The sequence below is a fragment of the Calonectris borealis genome, chromosome Z (genome assembly GCF_964195595.1).
Source record: "Calonectris borealis chromosome Z, bCalBor7.hap1.2, whole genome shotgun sequence".
Classification (NCBI taxonomy): Eukaryota; Metazoa; Chordata; class Aves; order Procellariiformes; family Procellariidae; genus Calonectris; species Calonectris borealis.
The window spans coordinates 80,333,593-80,341,890 of NC_134352.1; the positions used below are offsets into that span (position 1 = coordinate 80,333,593).

The following is an 8,298-nucleotide window of genomic DNA, read 5'->3' on the forward strand; positions in this document are numbered from 1 at the left end:
ACTCACCTGAGACAAAATAAATGACACACAATTTGTTTTTTAAGCAAGTTTAACAACATTTAACAGCAGGGGGATGAATTATAAGGTTTTCTGTGATGCACATTGAGACCTCCCAACAGAAACCAAGATGTCGGTTCACAAGTCTAACCTCAAAGAGTCAGCTCTTCTCAATATGTATTACTCCACTTATCAAAAACTGGTGACCATACTAATCCTGTTAAACAGTTTACACTCAGCATTAACTACAGATTTCCGCCCCCCTCTGTATTTCTGCACTACAACATATTAAACCCGTTCTGCCTTTCTGTGGGAACTGAACTAATGAGTTCTTTTACAACTTCTTCCACCCATGTTGGTAGAGAAAGGAATAACTTCCCTTTCTAGTTCTTTCTTTCGTTTCATTTAAAAAACTCAAAGCTTTGCAGTCCTCACTGACATGAAGTTGTATCCAAGCTAGGTCCCAGAGTACTGAGGATCTCAATTCCCAAAATCTCCTGTGAATACAGCCAATACTCTCAATATCCCACAGCAGCAGGGTCTGCTCAAGAGCTGCAAGCAACCATTTAAACTTTCCTTTCTCTCCCCTCATAGTGCTCTCATATTTCCTAAACTTTTTTACTTTGCTGAAATAAATCCTAGTATTTTTTTTTCCTAAACTATGCTCTTTACTTCCTAATCTTCATCTGTGTCTACTAAAGGAGGCTTTTACTCACAGGGTTCAGCTGACAAAGTCCAATTCCAACAGATCAGTCAGTACGCTGTGCCTATATTCAGCTATGTCCTGAAAGAAATGTACACATTATATTAGCCACAGGCTAATCTGCATTAACCAGAAGTGTAACTTGTGTCTTTCTTCATAAGAAGGCTTTTTTGTCATCTTTTAAAAACCATTTGACCAAGTTCAAATGAGTAACTTTTGCATTATTCCACTGGCTTTTTTCAGAGGCATGCAGCTTGCCAATGAAATCATTTGAAGTTGCTGAATTATTTGCTGTGTGTGGTAGTCACGTAGGTGTATACAGAATGTGCTGCATTTAATCTTTAATGGATGGAAAATTGCTGGCACTATGAATTTTGCCAACCCTTGCTTCTGTCCCCCCTCCCCACTTTGCAAATGGTTTTAGAATCTAAATGCAAACACATTAAGTATAAAGAATGAATTTGGCATATAAATTAATGGTTTCATGTCAGAGACAGTACAGGTTTTGTTTGTTGAGGGAAGAAGCTAAAACATGCATTAAATCTACCGAATGGCTTCAGGTGATTGACCAGCACATTTTGTCCACAGGATGAGTTGCAGACACAGATCTCAGCTGTGAAATGGCTGGCTGACTTTCAGTATTATTTTTTTTCCTGTTTTTTTTTTTTTTTTTCTTTTACTTCAATGTGTCTTTACCCATGAACCAGTAGAGTTCCTCCCAACACAAACTATCAAGTTTCACACTACAAGTTTTCAATGGCAGCCAATCTGGAGGACTGCATATATCTACCCCCAGACAGCTGCATTATGGAGCTAAAGGAACTGCATCTAAATTCATGAGCCGATAAAAAGTAATCTGGCTAAAGTCTTTTTTATACCAGAATATACACTGATAATCACACCCCCTTGAATTACAAATGTTCCATAACCATTCAAACTGGTACCGAGTTACTGACATTATTTGAAGTAATGACATAATAAAACACACTTTAAAAGACAAACCCATAATTTACTTACTTCTCGCTTAAAAAATGTTTCAGAAATCTTTTGAGATCGTAATTGATGGGATACCAGATTTCATAGACCATCAAAGACTTGAATATGTTTTAATAAACCAGAAAAATTAAAGTCACTTTAGCTTACTAGCTGGCTTTAGATTTTTATTATTATTATTATTTCCTATATTTTTCCCCTTTCTTTTATCTTCCTGCTCAGTTGTCTCTCTCTCTCCCCCCCCTAATATTTTAAAACTGCAGCTAAAAATTAATTAAAAACTATATTGACCTGCAGCTTTATCTCATTAAAAAATATATGGGTTTTTCTTTTCTGCTTAGAGACAACAGATATATCACCATTCTCAACTTGATATTGTCATAGGGAGGTACACTGAAATGAGGCATTTGATGCACCCAGTTAGACAGGGCATCTAACTTCCTTCGTAATGGTGTGACTACCTACCTGTCTGTGCTCTACAAAACAGTGATAATTAATAAGTTTGCTCAGCATAAGGGCTTAGAGGAACTTGCAGTGTCCATCTATCTTTCTAATTGGCATCCACTGTATGCTAGCTGAGATTTCAAGGAAGTCAAAATCATGTTGATACCTCTCCCTTCCTTCCACATCAGGAAGAAGTCAAGCTAATTAAATTCCCCAGCTTTTGTTTTAAAGTAGAAGTGAATCCTTTATAGCTAGTTGAACTGAGAAACTCAAACAAATTAAACTAATTGTCTGAATGACTATGTTACATTCTTCTTTCCAGGTAACTGAGAAATTTTTTCATAAGGACAGAAGAGTGATCAAAGTGTTAAATTCTCTCAAAGTCATGTGATTAAATACTATTATGGGGTTGCTTGAAAAGAAAATTTAACAGGTCTTGGCCTTAAAATAAAGGAGAGAAAATTGTCATTTCCTGGGCGAGTTCCTTAATCTTTTAGCTTTTGAGTATGACAAAAGAAAGTGAATCAAACCAGTTTGCCTGGGTGCCTGCAAGTGACAAATGGTAGAAAATGTGATTACATATTGCAAGGTATATATATTTTCATTAAAATAAGAAAAAGTCAAACAAAAACTGCAGAAGATTTTTCCCCTACCCAAAACAAACCTAACCACATAGTAGTCAGGCATGGATAAAAGTTTGCATTTTTCATGGGAGATGAAGATGGTGGTGAAATGATGAAATAAAAATAGTTCATTTTAGAGTTGCAGGGAAGTTCACATTCCCTAATGTCAGGCTTCTAACTCCTAAGGTGCCCATAGTGAATCTTGCAACTCCCAATTGACTTAAGTCACTTCCATTAACAACCTCCACATCCAGTTCTTGTGTACCTATGCCCTAACATGTCTGAAGCTGAAAGATCTTCTTTATTGCAAGGAAATGCGATGTAATAACAGCACAATGACAGTTTTGGGGGCTAAATTCTGTATCTGTAGACGTTACTATTCTCTCAGTTTGTATTTACATGGTAGAACAGGGGATAAGTACTTTACAAAATGCCAGCAGGTAGTGGTTTTGTCGCAATGAATACCAACATCTGAGTAGCCTGAACAAAAGACTCCTTAAAGAGATTCATCTTAGCACCACTCGTGGCAAATTGACTTGTAGAAGACTCTCAGCTGCTATCTTTAACACCAGTTGTCTTTTGATACGTTTGGATGCAGCTGCCAGGGTGCAATACTCTACCTGTTCATGCCTTAAACCTCAGTTCTCCACCCACATGTCCACACTCACTGAGAGTGAAAGTGAAAGGCCCTGTGTGTGAAAATGGAGTGGTGATGTGACAGCAGGAGAGGACAACTTGCTGGCCTACAGCACTTCACTGCACTGCAGGCAGTGCTGTGTTGTCTCAAGCTGGTGGTCCATCTAGTGGCTGTTCACAAGATACCTCAAAGAAAGATACCAAAAATCCTATAACAGACAGAGACTGAATAATCTGTCTTTTCAAAGCTGCTTTCGTCTTTTGTCCAAGACTCGGAGTTGGACTCAACCCTAAAGAATGGCAAATTATACTGATATATATAAAGGACTTGTGTCTATTATCTCTTTGCCTGTTACACCTTTAACTCTTAACCTGTCTTTTACTTCTTTCTTGATATTATTTCCCCTTTTCAATCAGGGAACACATCTTATTTCACGAACAGCAAGAAAGGCAAAGATTAATTCCATTGAATTTTAGGCTCTTAGCTAAGACCATTTACTTAGTAGCTTAGTCTATTTATATAATCAAAAGAGAAAAATATACTTCCTGAAGTGGTAATTTACTCTACTTAGATCTGAATCACCCTGGAGGTTCCTGTAGCTTTCCAGCAGCTAAAGAGGGAGCGGAGAGTAATTTACCTAAAGGATTCTAGCCTAAATACCTCAGTTATGAGGCTAAAGCTGGGTTCAGCCTGTGTTTTCACACCCACAATACCACCTGTAAGTCTTTCCTTGCCTCTCTCAACCACCTATTTCTATTCAACCGTTTTGTTTAGAGTGTGATTTCATTGCTGTCTGGATACCACGTTTTCCTCTGTGGGCCAGATCTTGCTGACTTGCTGAACTATCGTAATGCAACTTAGCTCAGGAGTCTACGTAGAAATAATCAATAATAGGTTAGTAATAAGAGAAAACAGCATGATACATCATTGACGAAATTACTCTCTCCTCAACCGTAGTAGATTGACGGTAGGTGAACACTTGCCTTTACACAATCCTGGAGACAAAGACTGAATTAATTATTAAAGACGATGGTATCAGTACAACTACTTTTCAGCCAGGCACTTGAATCTTATCCCTTTAATAAGAGGTACCAGAAGCTGGGCGGGGGGTGGGGGGTGGGTGGAGGAGGTGTTGTTTGTTTGTTTTGCTTTTACCACAGCCTATCAGCATAAATACCACTTCCTTAGTTAGAATCCATCTGCTCTGTTGACAATGTACTCAAATTGCAAGCAAGCATTTAATGGTGTCATGCTGAAGCACAACAGAGTGGATGCTGAGAGATTCTTAGGAGTCACTAAAATGAAAGGGCTTTTCTCTTAATTTCAGTCACCAGAAGACTTTGAACAGAACATGACATCTTAGCCATCTGAGCTTTTTAAACGAGACTTTGGCAGATACACAATGCTCAGCTCTGTGGTACCTAAATAATTGAGGCTTTGAAACATCAAAGTACTCACACCTTCAAACACTCAAGTAGATTTATTTGAAAGATTCTTTTCACAAAAGAAGACTAACTCTGCCATTTGAGATCAATGGATCCCTCTGAAACATAGTGTCCCCACTTTAGATTGGAACACATTGGTTGTTTACTACATATCGACTAGCAGTGTCCCAGGTGCAGAAGGCATTTCATTAAATGGATGTCTTTCTGATGGCATGATACACTACAGAATTAGGGATGACATTTGAAAAAAGGAAGAGGGGGATCATTACAGCAAAAATTAGAAATTCCCAGACATTTCACTGTTTATATGTGCATTTTATTTTTCTGTTAATTTAACGTGATTTAATATAATTTAATATAATTTAATTTTGCTTTGCTTTGCTTTGTTTTATTTTATGCTCAACAGATTTCTCCAGGACTAAGAACTGAGATTTGTGGCAAATCAAAGAGTTAGTCATTGGTGACATACTCTTTTCAAAGGCCATGTGGTATCCCCTGGATTGTCTTCTCATTAGCAGGTTTTGCTGTAAGCTTTAAAGGTTCTACTTCACTGTTGCATTCCTCTTCCTCTCCCAACTATCCTTCACAAACCCTGGCTAATGCAGAACATGACATTTATATCCTACCCATAGGGATCTTACATTTTTTTCACATCCAGATCTGCTTTGTTGTTAAAGTTACTATAGTTGGTTTTTATCATTATTAATTTATTCTTCTAATTAATACATACACTAGTCATTTAAACTTATTAGTGCATAATATACAAGAAACCAAATCCCAAAAGGAAATTATGTACTTAAACTGAGCTTTGTGCAAAATTTATGCACTGTCCGAGACAGTGATCCTCAACCAACACTTCTTAACAACTTCAGCTTCTGTAAAGACATAGAAACCTATATTTTCTAGTATAAACTTAAAAAGACCTAAAAAGTTCTGTTTTTTCACTTGATTACTGTGGCAGCCAACTTGGCCTACCTACACTCATATACAATTCTTCAAATCTCAAGTGGAGATTTGAGCAACCTGATCTAATCTGGCCCTGGTTCTGGCTCCTTCTTTTATGATAAATAGGGATTCTCATGCCCACTACAGAGAGGTGGCTCAATTGTTAGAAATGCCCACAGCTCACCTCCTATCTATCCATGGAGTTGGATACAGAACAAAGTATAGTAGTTATGGGCAGTTTTACACATAAATACGACCAAAAGAAGTGAGTCTGTGTATGTCTTTCAATACTGTCACTCACATATAAAGTGAAGAAAACTGATTATAATTTCTGTCCTACCTCTCAGTAGATCTGAACTCTTATATCTTAATGGTATTACACTCAAAATGTTGGTGCAAAAGGGAACACTATCTCTAGTATTGGAAGCTAAGATTTTCTTGTTAGTTTAATTAATGTTTAACAGTCTAATAAAAACCTAATCTTTTTTTCTTATTAGTTTCAGTACAAATACACATAGTGAAAATTAACACAGAAAAGCCCTTTACAGTTAAAATTGTTATTCAGAAAACTTACTAGTTCTCTTTGCTTTTACGCTTACCCTTCCAATGTGCCTCTGGGTCACAATGTTGAAAGCTTCAGTCCTCCCAAACAGGAATGCATGAGATGGAGTTACAAGTCAACAGTGTCCTGTCGCAGAGAACTGTATGATGTTCATGGTGGGTGATTCCTTCTCCTCAGTTTTCAGTCTACTTAGGTCTTTTTTTTCTCCCCACATTTTCTTTGCATGATCTGCTCCCTCTTTATGGGTTCCCAGCTGAAGTCTGAAAGTGCACTATAGCCTCCACCAGTCCCAAATAGCATAAAAAGCTATTGTTCATTACACAGATGTGACTTATGCATTCAGTTCAGAGACTCTGTACTGCCAGGTCAATACAAAGGCTGTGGGACTGTACCAGGAAAAATCCCCTATTTACTGGGATAAATCAGGGGAATGCCATAATTATCTATATATCTATGTTTCATAATATCTATCTATACATGTACCCATCTTTAATACTCAGCCATTAGACAGCAAATTCTGCAGGGTGAAAAGAAAAGAAAAAAGACTTTCACTTTAGTATTCTGCTGTAAAAGAAAAGGTTTAAACTGTCTTATCTGTTCGTAAATTTGTTTATTTATGTTATCCAGTGATAGGTTTTAAAAATATAATTAATTATAAATCTACTTGACAGTAGCCCAGGATCTTCAGCCACTTAGATAAGGATTTTTATCTCTAGACTGCAAAAGAACGTCCTCTCCATGTATCTCTGAATCCGTGATGACTGCTTTCCCAAGTTAAACAACTACATGCAGATCAGTGCAAGGTAATTTAATTTATCATCAACCCTGTAGGGATTTGTGATCCTCTTGGGCATGAAGTTGACTTGAGATTTTGCCATCCCTTTTAATTTCTCTGGGAAAGTGCTTAACGCAGCAATGGCAATAACATATAACGCTGTTCTCTTTAATATACATCTATACATATTTATATCTATAGTTATATATACAAAATGTTTTTATATATAGACTGGCAGATGGATGCAAAATGGAGGAAAAGTACATTTGCTGTTTCTTTAGTTAATAGCTCACCTGGGTTCAAGAAATTATTAGATAAAGAATTGAAAGGAAAATCCACCTAAGGTACTAAACACAAACATGCAGCCTCTAGGTCAAGAAGTTTCCAAGACACAGACCACTGAAGGCTCTAAGAGTACATTAGGAAAATGTGTTGCAGATCTGCCCGTTATTCTGGTTTGCTTTAGTTATCAATGGCTAACAAGTAATGGAAAGAGGAAATTGGCCTAGGTGAATCTCTGGTCTGGCCCAGCACGACCAGTCTTATAGTCTGATGCCTTTTGTCCCTAAATGAGTTAGTGAAGCAAGAACCTCTACAACAAAACATGGAATATGTCTGGTTTGATCTCATTTTAAAACTGACATGTCTATCAGCTGCAAAACCAAGGTTTAATAGCAAAAGAGATGACATTTTCTCAAATTATGGACTAAAAGTATGCTTTTGAACCAGCAAAAGTCTTACTGCTTTCCACAACGTGTTGTGTCACAAATATGTTCACTATATCTAAGACAGAAAATAAGTTTCAAGGAATGTTGAAAAGTTATATTAAAAAGAAAGGCAAATGAGGTAGATGATCATGCCATTTATTGGTTTGTTGGTAACTCTTCTGATATCACTGTGGCAGATCCTGTCAGAGAATAGAACAAAGTAGTACTGCAAAGCTTCAAGTAAGAGATACAGAAATTTGTCTGGAATAAAACTAGATCACTGAAAAATAATCTTTTACGTCTCTGCCAAAAGTTCTATACCTCTGTCCCACTGATGTACAGAAAGAGGAAAAATATGACCTCAATATTGCTCCTTCACCATTGACTCATCCCAGAATTGATACACTTGTGCTGTGGTTGCCCTGAAGTGTAATAGTGTACCATTAAATTCCTGCTGCAATACCATT

The 8,298-nt window shown here is 37.1% G+C and overlaps 1 long non-coding RNA gene across 1 annotated transcript in view; it reads right to left on the reverse strand.

Annotated features, from left to right (window-relative positions):
• The window catches only part of LOC142075358 (uncharacterized), an 85,640-nt gene extending 79,029 nt beyond the window's left edge, over positions 1 to 6,611 (reverse strand). The window contains exons 1-2 of the long non-coding RNA XR_012670857.1: positions 6,387 to 6,611; positions 714 to 781 (exon numbers count right to left, since the gene is read on the reverse strand). This is a non-coding gene — a long non-coding RNA (uncharacterized LOC142075358). The remainder of the gene's footprint in view (positions 1 to 713; positions 782 to 6,386) is intronic.
• Between the last annotated feature and the right edge of the window lie 1,687 nt (positions 6,612 to 8,298).